Source organism: Carassius carassius, chromosome 34, assembly GCF_963082965.1.
Source record: "Carassius carassius chromosome 34, fCarCar2.1, whole genome shotgun sequence".
NCBI lineage: Eukaryota > Metazoa > Chordata > Actinopteri > Cypriniformes > Cyprinidae > Carassius > Carassius carassius.
The window spans coordinates 28354560-28368127 of NC_081788.1; the positions used below are offsets into that span (position 1 = coordinate 28354560).

Here is a 13568-nt window from a genome sequence, read left to right on the forward strand (position 1 = left end):
TCATTTATAAATTTATGCCGTTAGTTATGTAAATGAAAAACGAATTCACGATCGATTTGAAACTTGAGTCGTAGACCTCTTTAATGATGTGTGATAATGTGATAATGATGAAGTTATACTTTATGAAGTGAATTGCATTATTTTACATTCAAACTCTGAACTAATGTGAGCAAAGAACGCTTCTGTGCGCTGGCGTCCTCCCACAAGTTAAGAGATTTTAAACAAACATTTGCAGTTAACCAAATGAAACAATACAATAAAATAAACAGCAGATGTTCATGTTAACAACTTCTTTAACTTGACCAAACGCTGCTAATACACATACATTTGTTAATAAAGTAAATAAAACAAAAACATGAATGTTTTAATGCTATTGAATAAAAAGAAACGACCCACTCGAAAGTCTCTGCTCATCATGACAGGACCTGGATCAGTGAGCTGCGTCTCGGGCCGATGTCGTCACTTCCAGGGAGGCATGTTGTACACGCCCCCGTCCCTTGACTCCGCCCCCACGTCAAAACAGTGCCACAAAGAGAGACGTGCATAAAAGTGAAGCGCAAAGGAAAAATGGTATCGCAAGCTCAATCAAGACTGACACACAAAATAAAAGCATCGTTGCAAATAAATTAATAGATATGACCATGGAAAATATGTATTGCGATATCATTGCTTTCGCGCTGTTTCATTTATGTTTTGCAATTCTTAATTTTTGTTTGCAAAAAGCAAATTTATTTTCCTATATACTTTAATTTTCGTTTGCAAAACTTTACTTTCTTTTGCAAAACGTAAATGTTTTGCGTATATATATACGGCGTTAAATTGACTCCATATCATTCACATGCATTCATAAATGCATTTGAATATACCGAATAATGCAGTGAAAGAACGCACTCAAAATGCACACGCGCACTAGTATGACTTCATCATGTAACTTTAAATTAGCCTAGATGCGTGCACTTTTTAGGCACGATTTTTTTAGTTTTTGAATATACTTGATACTGTTAAAAGGCACATCATTAAAACAAAAAATACGAGTTCACATATCACACCTAAACTTAGGGAAGTCGTGGCCTAATGGTTAGAGGGTTGAACTCCCAAACGAAAGGTTGTGAGTTCGAGTCTCGGGCTGGCAGGAATTGTGGGTGGGGGGAGTGCATGTACAGTTCTCTCTCCACCTTCAATACCATGACTTAGGTGCCCTTGAGCAAGGCATCGAACCCCAAACTGCTCCCCGGGCGCCGCAGCATAAATGGCTGCCCACTGCTCCGGGTGTGTGTTCACAGTGTGTGTGTGTGTTCACTGCTCTGTGTGTGTGCACTTCGGATGGGTTAAATGCAGAGCACGAATTCTGAGTATGGGTCACCATACTTGGCTGAATGTCACGTCACTTTTTTTTTCACTTTCACTAAACACGCGTGAAAAAAACGTACAACCCGAATTCCGGAAAAGTTGGGACGTTTTTTAAATTTTAATAAAATTAAAACTAAAAGACTTTCAAATCACATGAGCCAATATTTTATTCACAATAGAACATAGATAACATAGCAAATGTTTAAACTGAGAAAGTTTACAATTTTATGCACAAAATGAGCTCATTTCAATTTTGATTTCTGCTACAGGTCTCAAAATAGTTGGGACGGGGCATGTTTACCATGGTGTAGCATCTCCTTTTCTTTTCAAAACAGTTTGAAGACGTCTGGGCATTGAGGCTATGAGTTGCTGGAGTTTTGCTGTTGGAATTTGGTCCCATTCTTGCCTTATATAGATTTCCAGCTGCTGAAGAGTTCGTGGTCGTCTTTGACGTATTTTTCGTTTAATGATGCGCCAAATGTTCTCTATAGGTGAAAGATCTGGACTGCAGGCAGGCCAGGTTAGCACCCGGACTCTTCTACGACGAAGCCATGCTGTTGTTATAGCTGCAGTATGTGGTTTTGCATTGTCCTGCTGAAATAAACAAGGCCTTCCCTGAAATAGACGTTGTTTGGAGGGAAGCATATGTTGCTCTAAAACCTTTATATACCTTTCAGCATTCACAGAGCCTTCCGAAACATGCAAGCTGCCCATACCGTATGCACTTATGCACCCCCATACCATCAGAGATGCTGGCTTTTGAACTGAACGCTGATAACATGCTGGAAGGTCTCCCTCCTCTTTAGCCCGGAGGACACGGCGTCCGTGATTTCCAACAAGAATGTCAAATTTGGACTCGTCTGACCATAAAACACTATTCCACTTTGAAATAGTCCATTTTAAATGAGCCTTGGCCCACAGGACACGACGGCGCTTCTGGACCATGTTCACATATGGCTTCCTTTTTGCATGATAGAGCTTTAGTTGGCATCTGCTGATGGCACGGTGGATTGTGTTTACCGACAGTGGTTTCTGAAAGTATTCCTGGGCCCATTTAGTAATGTCATTGACACAATCATGCCGATGAGTGATGCAGTGTCGTCTGAGAGCCCGAAGACCACGGGCATCCAATAAAGGTCTCCGGCCTTGTCCCTTACGCACAGAGATTTCTCCAGTTTCTCTGAATCTTTTGATGATGTTATGCACTGTAGATGATGAGATTTGCAAAGCCTTTGCAATTTGACGTTGAGGAACATTGTTTTTAAAGTTTTCCACAATTTTTTTACGCAGTCTTTCACAGATTGGAGAGCCTCTGCCCATCTTTACTTCTGAGAGACTCTGCTTCTCTAAGACAAAGCTTTTATAGCTAATCATGTTACAGACCTGATATCAATTAACTTAATTAATCACTAGATGTTCTCCCAGCTGAATCTTTTCAAAACTGCTTGCTTTTTTAGTCATTTGTTGCCCCCGTGCCAACTTTTTTGAGACCTGTAGCAGGCATTAAATTTTAAATGAGCTAATTAAGTGGATAAAAGTGTAAAATTTCTCAGTTTAAACATTTGCTACGTTATCTATGTTCTATTGTGAATAAAATATTGGCTCATGTGATTTGAAATTCCTTTAGTTTTCATTTTATTAAAATTGTAAAAACGTCCCAACTTTTCCGGAATTCGGGTTGTAATTAGAACTAGCTACTTAATTACTTAAAAATGCCTATCCATATACAGCTATGATTCGCGAACCCCAAACTGACTCAAATGATTCGCGAACCCGCTTTGAACTCCTGAACTGACTCAAATGATTCGCGATCCCCAAACTGACTCAAATGATTTGTGAACCCGCTTTGAACTCCCGAACTGTTCAAATGATCCACGAAGCCGCTCCGAACTTTACAGTAGTTAAAACAGCTAAACTTCAATATTTTAGCTGTAAAATGCCACATGCAGTAGCTAATATTAAGAAATACTTTGTGCTTTTACTTTTAAAAATGTTGGTAACGTTAAAGTTAATTCTTACACACTTTGAAGATTTTGAATACAGAAGTTACATTTGTAATGGTGTATTTTCATTTAGATGTGGTATTATTATTTGTGCAGTAAGATTAATTACTGCATAAATTAATTAAGATTATTAAGTAATAAATTCATTTTAAGACAGCATGGAATAGATTGTATAATATGCTGTTATAACAGCATATTATATAATATATTCCATGCTATCTTGGAATAAAACCTGTTTTTTTTTCTTTTTTATCCATTTCATAATTTGTTTATTCAGGTTGAGCTTAGACCAAGAGCAGAGAAAGACACTCACTCCAGCTCAACTTTAAATTACTTTTAAGCGCCCCAAGTCAGATAGTCACATCGTAGAGTTTTTTTTTTTTTTTTGTCAATCCACCCTCAGAAGAAGACAAAACACCTGACAGTACAGAGAGTGTTTAAGTTGAGTGTTTAAATCAACAGTACACAAAGATGGCGCAGACAGACTGTTGTCGAATTTCCGCGCGCCGATTGCTTCGGGCCGGGTTAAGTCAAAGTCCAGGGCCGTTTTTTATTCCCAGTCCGTCCCTGGTAATGGTAATTTTTCCTCCATCCAAAGCGTTCTGGTGTGTTTGCACACATTGACCTAATGGCAGATAACTTAATGTCTCTGTATATAGCCTATGTATGTAATTAAAAGACACATTTACTTGTCCTCTCTAACAACCAAAGCTTTAAGTCGTGTCCTAGTGGTTAGAGAATATGGCTCCTAACTCTAGGGTTGTGGGTTTGAGTCCCGGGCCGCCAATACCAAGACTTAGGTGTTATTGATCAAGGCATCGAACCCCCAACTGCTCCCTGGGTGCCGCAGCATAAATAGCTGCCCACTGCTCCGGGTGTGTGCTCACAGTGTGTGTGTGTGTTCACTGCTCTGTGTGTGCACTTTGGATTGATTAAATGCAGAGCACGAATTCTGAGTATGGGTCACCATACTTGGCTGAATGTCACTTCACTTTCACTTTCATTACTGAATACAGAACACCATTGTATAAACCTATCTTGTTTGTGTGTTTTTGTTATAGCCTACCTTGTACTTTATTTTATTAGCATGATTCAAATAGGCCTAGTTTTATTAGCAAAAATTGGGAGCATTAAATTACAGGGACATTTACAAACAATCAAAAGTCCAGTTGCATAAATGCTTATTTTTTTGGCATTTCATGATCTAAATTGTCTATTAAAATGCTCACAGATTTTTATTCACTGGGTAAAAAATAAATAAATAAATAAATAAATGTATTTAGATTTGATATTGTTGACATTGTTTTTGTGTCAAATTTCCATCTCCACTATCTGTAAATATTTATTTATTCATATACTTGGTTACAATATAGGGGTTACAATAGCCACTTCAAAGTCTGTTTACAGATCCGCCCCTCCCCCACACATTCGAACTTGTTGAGGCAATCTGCGTCGTGACGTCAGACGTCGTCGTGGTAGCGGCGATGACGACGGGATTCCACAGTGGGACGGGCTGATTCTGCAAATGGCTTCTAGGTGCTATTTGCCGATTTGTTTGTCGTTAATCTTCTCTCCTGCGGCTCGGAAGAAGGCGTACACCCGCTCTGTCTCGCAGGCTGCCCTCAGGTGAGTGAGCCGAGTGCTTTTGGCACGGAATACGGGTGTTTTTGGCGTGTTTTGAGGCCTTATCTGAGGGTTCCGCCCTCCGCTTGCAACAACAACAACAGTCGCCGACACGGGCCTTGTCTGAGGAGAAATGTCTAAAATCCTTTACATGAGCGGTTAAATACCAGCGCGGTTTAGAGCCTGTTGCTATTAAGATGGTTTGAGTTAAGCTTGAGCGATGGCAGAGGAAAAAACGCGGCCTTGGCTACGTTACTCAGTTTTTTGTCGGTTAGTCATTCGGTATTAAACCGCCGCGCGTCTGACTGACAGATCGAGCGCGAGCCCCTTACAACAGTTCATCATGGTAACCAGGTTTACTCTGTTGCTACAACAAAACTGAGATTTCGCGGTATTCACCACGGTAGTTATGAATAAGAAAACGTTCTCTGTAGTATTTGAATGTAAACCATTGTAAAAGTTTAAATATAGATGCATCATTTTGGATTCATTTTTATGACAGTCACAGGGGTGTATAAAGGCAAGATGGGAGCACTTTTGTAGCAATAGCTGCCATGTTTCCAGCATAATAACAGTAAGCATAGTTATTGTTACTACAGTATATGTTCTGGAAGCTTCTTTGCTTTTGGAGGAGATTCTGTAATTATTATGACTCAACAGTTGGAACAATAACTGCAATAACCACAATATTTTGGTGGAGACTGTGATAAAAAGGACATCATGGTAGTAAAGCTAAGTGTTTAAGTTTAAAACACTAGTAATACTTATTTAATAAATTATGATTCTCATCCAAAGATACATTTAGAATATTTTTAGACAGTTTTACAACAATAACTCAACCATACTTTCCATCAGAATACCATAGTTATTAACATGGTTACTTTTCCTAAATAATGGGCAATAAGAGGCTTTCAGAATGAGTGCAAGTTTTTCAGCAGCTTTGGTTCCGGTTGTATTTTTCCCATTCATTTTTGCAATAGGGATCTTTAAAAAGTATTCCTTTCAAGAGTTTAAAGCCATGAACCAGACCAACCAGCTACGAGAACACAACATTAAAAACTTTGATTTGAAGCAAAAAAGTGTTGGAAAATTTGACAAAAATATTTGAAGGGATAGCTCACCCAAAACAAGTAATTTTTTTGATTTTGACTTCCATAGTATGGAAAAAAATACTGTGGAAATCAATGGCTACCGTCATGTTTGGTTACCAGCATTCTTCAAAATATCTTCTTTTGTGTTCAACAGAAGAAAGAAACTCATACAAGTTTGGAACAACATTTTTGGATGAACTGCCCCTTTAACAGCTTGAGGGAAAGAACTATATCCCCATGAAGCACTGCGGATGACATTAAAAACAATGGAGAAATATAAAACTATTGTATTAATGATGTCACTACACTCTCAAATACATCATTCACAGTGCTTTATGGGATTGAACGTAGGGCTGCACGATTAATCGTATTTTAATCTCGATAACAATATCCACCTTTCTCGATTAATTAAAAATAATCGTCACGATCTGGCAACCCTGTGTGCGCTGACTGATGGCGGAACAAGCGCTTATGATGATGATATGAAAACATACTAGTTTAGCGATCTCTCCACAGCGGTATTCTGCTTACATGAAAGTGTCATCTAGACAATGTGTATTTTTTCACAAGCCATTTGTACTGTTTGTGTTGCCAAATGTACCATGATCAAACTTTCACTGAGTTTCAATAATGGATCTATTGTGTTTGAGGAATAAATGCACTTTTCCTAACTGTGACAATACAATGGGGAAAAATTTACATAAATTTGAATTGTTGGAATTTATATTAAAAGTTTCTAAAGTTTTTACCATTTTTTGTGTTGAAAATGGCATGGCAATGTTAGTTTTCAGTGTGTATTAACAATCTTTGAGCAAATTTACTGTGTTATCTCAGTGGCTTTTTCCCATTTGCGGACAATTTTTCACTTAGAAAATGTGATGTGAATACAAATGACAAAACACTAACCAAAACCATGAGTTTTGTATTATCATAGTTGGTTAAATGAAGTCAGTGTATAGTCAGTGGAGGTTGGTCAAAGGACACATGAAATCTTATTGCATTTCCGTGCTGACAAAAAAAAACAACAACCCTTAAACCAGCCTAAGCTGGTTGACTGATTTTAGTTGGTCATCCAGCCTGGTCTTTGCTGGTCAGAAGGCTGGTTTTAGTGGGGTTTTGACGACTTCTTTAGATGGTCAGGCTGGGAGACCAGCTGGAACAACCAGCTTAAACCAGCTAAGTTTAGGCTGGTTTTAGCAGTTTTTTCCCCCCAGCAGGGTAGAATAATCGTTATTAATAATCGTGATTTTAATCAAAATAATCACGATTATCAGTTTAACCATTATTGTGCAGCCCTAAGTAGACGGGCACTAAAGTGTTTGACGCGATTTGCTGCTTGTGATTTTTTTTTTTTTTTTCAACAGCATTTGCACTGTTGAACATGATTATTAAAAAAAAAAATGGTGAAATAACGCAAACTGATGGCTTCAACAAAAGCATATGCCATTGATTACTAACAACCTCATAACACAGAATGTCTTTCTTTAAAGGTTTTTAAGTTATCATTTAAGACCAGCTCCACTAAAGAGAAAACGATTGGATTTTCACGCAAGGAGCCCAACTCTCGGACTTCCCAGTTACTATAGTTTCACTGCAGTAACTAAAGTGTTTTTCAGGGAATGTGTGGTTTCCTTGGTTTCACTGAAGAGAGGCGTGTGTTGGATTTGTTGTGTTTCTGTTAGATCCGCGTGGTGCTGCTAGATGATCCTTTGGCTCTTCTGCTGTGTTTTGGTGTTGGGTTTCTCATGTGGTTTGAATCTGACTCATGGGGTGACTTTGGAATGAAAAGCATCTGGTTTAAAGTCAGCTCAACCTGCTGAATGAGCACAAATGTCTTGCATCTATACGCAGCAGTAGATAAAACCTCAATGATTGTCTGTTTACATGTCACTGACTGCGTGTCGTGGGCCGATCAATAGTAACCCAAGTGACAGGAGGGCGGGTGGTTTATGAATGGACTCATAATGATAAACATCTGTTCTTGCTGTTTGTTTAGAGCACAGCAAACCCACAAAGTATTTGGGCAGTTATGCCATATTTAAAAATGCCTTCCATTAGATCAAGTCCCCTGTGCTCAATGCCTGCAGAAGCTTTCTCTCAGCTTTAGTTTTCTTCATTGTTTTTGATTTCTCTGATTTTTAGTGGATGAATGAAGTCTCCTGAATTTAACTTGTGTCTTAGCAAAGTATGAACATGTTCTACTAGCATTTCCATAAGGCCATCCTTAAAAATATTTTGGTTTGCAGTAACAGTAATGTAAAAAAAAAAGGGTCGGTTGGTCGGTCTATATTTTTTTTTTCATGTTTCAATGTAAAAAAAAAAAAAAATTTTTATGATGGTGATGACGTCGGTATGAATTTAAACAAATTAGCATATCGTGACGTCACTGACTGGATCTTCAACCCATGCCTTCGGGCGCATCAAAGTAGGGCTGTCAAAATTGCTCAAAATTGACGTTCGAATATTCCCTCTAAAAAATACACGAATATTCGAACTATTCGAACTATTCGAACATTTGGTTGCGCATGTTGTCAATGACGCGCATTACGTCAATAACAGGCAAAAATAATACAAAGAGACATAAGTAATTGTATAGATAGTCTATTTAAGTTTAAACATATATGACAATGTGTTACCTACACAAAAACTAGGAAATCAACTAATGGCCAAGACTGCAGACCTCACGCTCTCTCACCCTCACATTCTCTGCGCATAATGGTTTAAATGAACAAACACATTTTTGTGCAAGCAATTAAAGGTCGCGACTGTTGTCCCAAATATAGCAGGCTTCATTCAGTGATTGAAACAAATATTATTAATATTAATTGAAGTTTTACAGCATATAGAACTGACATTGAATGCTCCGAGCGAGCTGTGCTGTGGTAAACATGGAACTTTTCCTTGACATGAAACGATAAATAATCAAACCTCGGATCCATTGCTTGACAGAACTCCCTGAAGCCAGCCCCATCCGCGATACTGATCGGTCTCATGTCCTTAAAAATGAATGAAATTATTTTATCCGTTATGGCCTCTTGTCATGTTGCAGACAAAGTGCTTGCGGCGGGCGATGCAAAGTAACGTTAAGTGTCAAGACGTGACTGTTTAGCTGGAGTTCCACACATTATGCCATGCTCATTTGGGTGCACATTTTGAGATGTGACCTCATGTTGCTAGTTGTCGAATGGTATGCTAACTGTATCTTAAATAGCTTGCATACAACAATCAACAATTTTACCTCATTTTCTCTGCTGTGGTCGAGTTGGGCTCTGCACTTGCTGGCATCTTCCATGAAGACGCGTCAACTTTCAGCAGTGATGCTGTGCCAGACAGTGCGACTCCTGTGAGGCTATGACCTGTCCCTGAACCCTCAGGCGCGCTAGCGCGCCCACTCGCAAAGCAGACAACCACGCTTCTACTACCGCGGGCCTTTTTTTCCACATTTTTTTTTATTCGAATATTAATTTTCACCTTCGAAATTCGTTTTTTTTTAAACTATTCGAATACATATTCAAATTTAGAATATTCGTTGACAGCCCTACATCAAAGCAAACCTCATTTTGATTCAGGCTATATAGACCACAAACAAATTAAAATCTTTGTCAAAAACATGCTTATTGATTGAATTTCAGATGAGAAGAAAAAAAATGAGGTACTGTTTTACTTGCATCCACCTCTACGTATCAATGCAACCTACAATGCTTTCTTGGGTTGTCACTTTTGTGAAAAAAATCCTGTTTGATTTGTGTGACAAGTGTTCACTGAATCGATTGTAAAATCGATTTTGCATGTATAAAGTTTTATACGGCAAATAACACCAAATATAGGTAAATCCACTGACAACAGGCAGGAGGAATGTAAAGATTCAATATATTGGTAAAGACCAATATTTCTGATGATTTATTGGCATGAAGTTACGTGCACAGTGACAAACAGGAGTGCAACATTTTCGAAAAACAATAAGCAGAGTGGACTGCCATAATGCAAAACATTTACTGCAGGCTTCAACATGGCTGTGTTTACGATTAAATTTCATCAACAACAAAAAATCGCAAAGGCGATTTTCTTGGGCTGTCAAAAAAAATAGTTTTTCGAATATTCGTCGAATTTAAAATAAAAATCCACATTCAAAAGTATTCCAGAGAGCCATGTAATAATAATATAAAATGGTCTGTTTTCAGCCAAATTTTATGAAAAGAAACCACATCGGATCACAAAAGGTAGTTATTTCAAACTCTCAACTGAAAATATTAAGTGAATTTGGAGTAAAATGTTATTAAATTAAAACATGTTGATAAATGCTTCTCATTGCATTACTGTGTGCGTGAACTTGCTGTCAGTTAGAAGAGAGAGTTTTGCTGTATCAAAAGTGCCAAAAAAAAAAAAAAAAAAAAAAAAAAATATATATATATATATATATATATATATATATATATATATATATAGTTTAGATATTTCGGTATAATAATTCATGTATCAATTTATTTTTTTTTGTATTCAAGATTTGTTTATTTCCTGTCACCTCTGGATCTCCAGAACCAAATAAAATAATTTAATGAAAGCTAATGTGAGTTTTAAATTTAAAAATTTGATGAGATAAAAAGCCTGTTTATCACAAAACAGGGGTACTTAAAGGTACAGGTTGTAGGACCTGCCACTAGAGGGCGCACTACCAAAACAATAACAATCGTGTGGTCGGATGATGCTAAGAAGGAGCGTGGAATGATGGAATTTGTTGTCTTCTACCCAACCGCTGACAGCCGTCAATCAGACAGAAAGATAAATCATGGATTTAACGTGAGTTCAACGATTTGCGCGAGTAGATTACATACAAAGTCAATGCAAAGACGCGATCAGACTATGGATCAGACGCGTCTTCGCATGGGTCTAGAGACGTGATGCCCCGCGTTTGGCGTGTATGCCCCATAATACTAATCTTGTTGATCGTTATAACAGCATACGTTTTCTGTAAAGATACAAATCAAAACAACTCACTTGTCGAGTAAAACACAAGCGTTGTTTAGAATGGCAATTTTTCTCATGATTTACAAGTAGTTGAAAACATTAGAGATATTGTTAGTTATCAGCTGGAAAAAATATATAACATAGTGGTTTTTGGATATTTTACTGCAAATATCTTACCAATTGTAACTTTAAATCACCACATTTTATTCTAGTTTCTGTCATTTTTAGGGCTGGGTATCGATTCAGATGTTCCAGATCAATTCGATTTCGATTCACAAGCTCTCAAATCGATTCGATTCTCGATTCGATTTTCGATTTCGATTCTCGATTCGATTTTCTATTATAGCTGCAATCAGGCCTTAAAGGTCCCATGACATGAAAATTTCACTTTCTGAGGTTTTTTAACATTAATATGACTTCCCCTAGCATGTATGTGGTCCCCAAGTTTCTAAAAATTTTAATCGGTGTAAATCGAGATTTTACTATCTTTCTCTGCCTTTGAAAAAATGGAAGCTCAAACGGTCTGATCTAGAATCTCCTCTTTGTGACGTTGTAAAGAGAAATGTTACCTCCCCTTTCTCTGCTTTGCCCGCCCAAATATTTACATATAATTCAGTCGCAATGTCAGGACAGGCGTTACAAACAGACTTTTATGATATGGATTCGACAGCACCGGCACAAACAGTGAGTAACAGTGTTCATTAATGCCTGATCTGTGATCAGTGTTTTCTGATGCAGTGTTTCCTTTAGGATTTTTTTTAGCAGTGGGGGCAGGTCTGTTCAACCCCCAACACCCCCCCCCCCTCGCTGCAACACAAACAAGTATATTTATTCACACATAATGAGGCAGATTTTCAGTTGCGATTGAACTTTAACCTTAAACAACCAAAACCTTAAGTGCAAGTTGGCAGCTTGCATTTAATTTTTCGTGGTTTTTGGAAAAATAACTCCAAGGCTCGGTTATAGGGGAATTCGGAAAGAGGTGGCCCATTGATGCTGAGTAGCATATATGCTGCTAAATGGTCCCCCTGTAGCCTGTTCCTCAAGTCTGTTTTCACCTATAAAAGAATTTAAAAAAAATAAGTGATGTGAGGTATATTGATAGCAAAACAACCTTTCATTTCATTTAAAATTGACTGATTCTGAGAGTTGAGACTTTGTTTATATATCATAAGTAACCTGCTCTGTATTGTCTGTCGTACTTCACTTTGCTTCGCGATTTTTCTGTGCATGAGAAAATGGATGTGTGGCATGATAGCATGTGAAAAGTGTCAATTGTGTAAGTTGGCAGCCCTGACTTAATTCAAATTAGCAAGAACTATGACTAATACAATAACAGGCTTAAATGAACAACATAAGTTATACGACTTACCGTTCTCAAGGACGTGTACACCGATCTCAAGTTATTTATTCTCCAGAACGCTGCAGTCTCTTTTTTTCTCTCTTTCTCTCCCGTTGAGTGGAACCTTGCTTCGCAAAGAGAGTGCTCGCGCGCACGCGACCAGAGGGCGCGTGCTCTCGCTCGCTCTCTCTTGTTCTTTTAAACATGCGCCCAGCTGTCACAAGCGCAGCAGTTTATCTACATTACACACCGGTCAAATAAGACTTGGCGGGACAAAAATCTAAATCGTTTAATACTGTTTATGCATCAGTGAATCAAGCCAGTGACTAAACGATCAACTTCACGTTGTTTCTCTTAGTAGCATGAAACAAATCTGTTATTTAAATTGTGATTTAACTACAGAGAGCGATCAAAGAACGCTCCCTTTTTTTTCGGAGCTCTCACACATCGCGAGTATATCTGCACACTTGCCTAAACTGCCGTTACAATGAATGACGCTGTTATGCTGCACAACGAAGCTCTTACTGTATTCATGTGTTTGCTGTTAGTTGTGGTGAAAGCATTTTGTGAGAGCAAACGTGTTGCAATAATGACGAGATGACTGCATTCAAGCGATAAACAGACTCTGTCTATTCAATACTCATCACTGCAGCCTTTCATGTGATGGGAAAAGATCGAAAAAATAATTATATAATCAACAAATCCACGATTCGTTAATCTCGACAGCTGTAGTATATATATATATAGAGGGGTCCACATGTAATACGCATTTCAAATGCAAAGATGTCAGCCAATCACAACAGTTGTCGTTTCCTCTGAGTCTCACAGCAGACACGCCCCTTCAAACAGAGCATTCAAGCCAGAGGGCTAATATCAGGATATAAAAAATGCTTTTTATTTCTAAATTTTAAATGTTAAAATCATACTAACAATATAAGTACACCTAAGGAAACATTAAAAAGCATTTAAAGAAAAGGAAATAATCCATGTCATGGGACCTTTAAAAGTTAAGTCCGACAGGATGATTGACCGCTTTTTAAAAGCCCGAACCCATTTACAAGCCGACATTATTCAAATGTATGCACGCACAGCTCTTTTGCCTTTTGTCAGGAATGAGTCATTTATACATGTTTTAACATAATTTATACATGACTAACGTAATAGGCCACTTGGAAGTTTGAACAAAAAAATAAA

At 37.9% G+C, this 13568-nt stretch overlaps 1 protein-coding gene across 5 annotated transcripts in view; it reads left to right on the forward strand.

Annotated features, from left to right (window-relative positions):
- Positions 1-4819: 4819 nt before the first annotated feature.
- LOC132114960 (myotubularin-related protein 3-like) overlaps positions 4820-13568 on the forward strand; it is a 56490-nt gene continuing 47741 nt past the window's right edge. For 3 of the 5 annotated variants that reach the window (XM_059523362.1, XM_059523363.1, XM_059523366.1), the window contains exon 1: positions 4820-4979. The gene's annotated coding sequence lies outside the window, so the exon portion shown is untranslated. The remainder of the gene's footprint in view (positions 4980-13568) is intronic. The other 2 variants (XM_059523364.1, XM_059523365.1) reach the window with 1 other exon arrangement.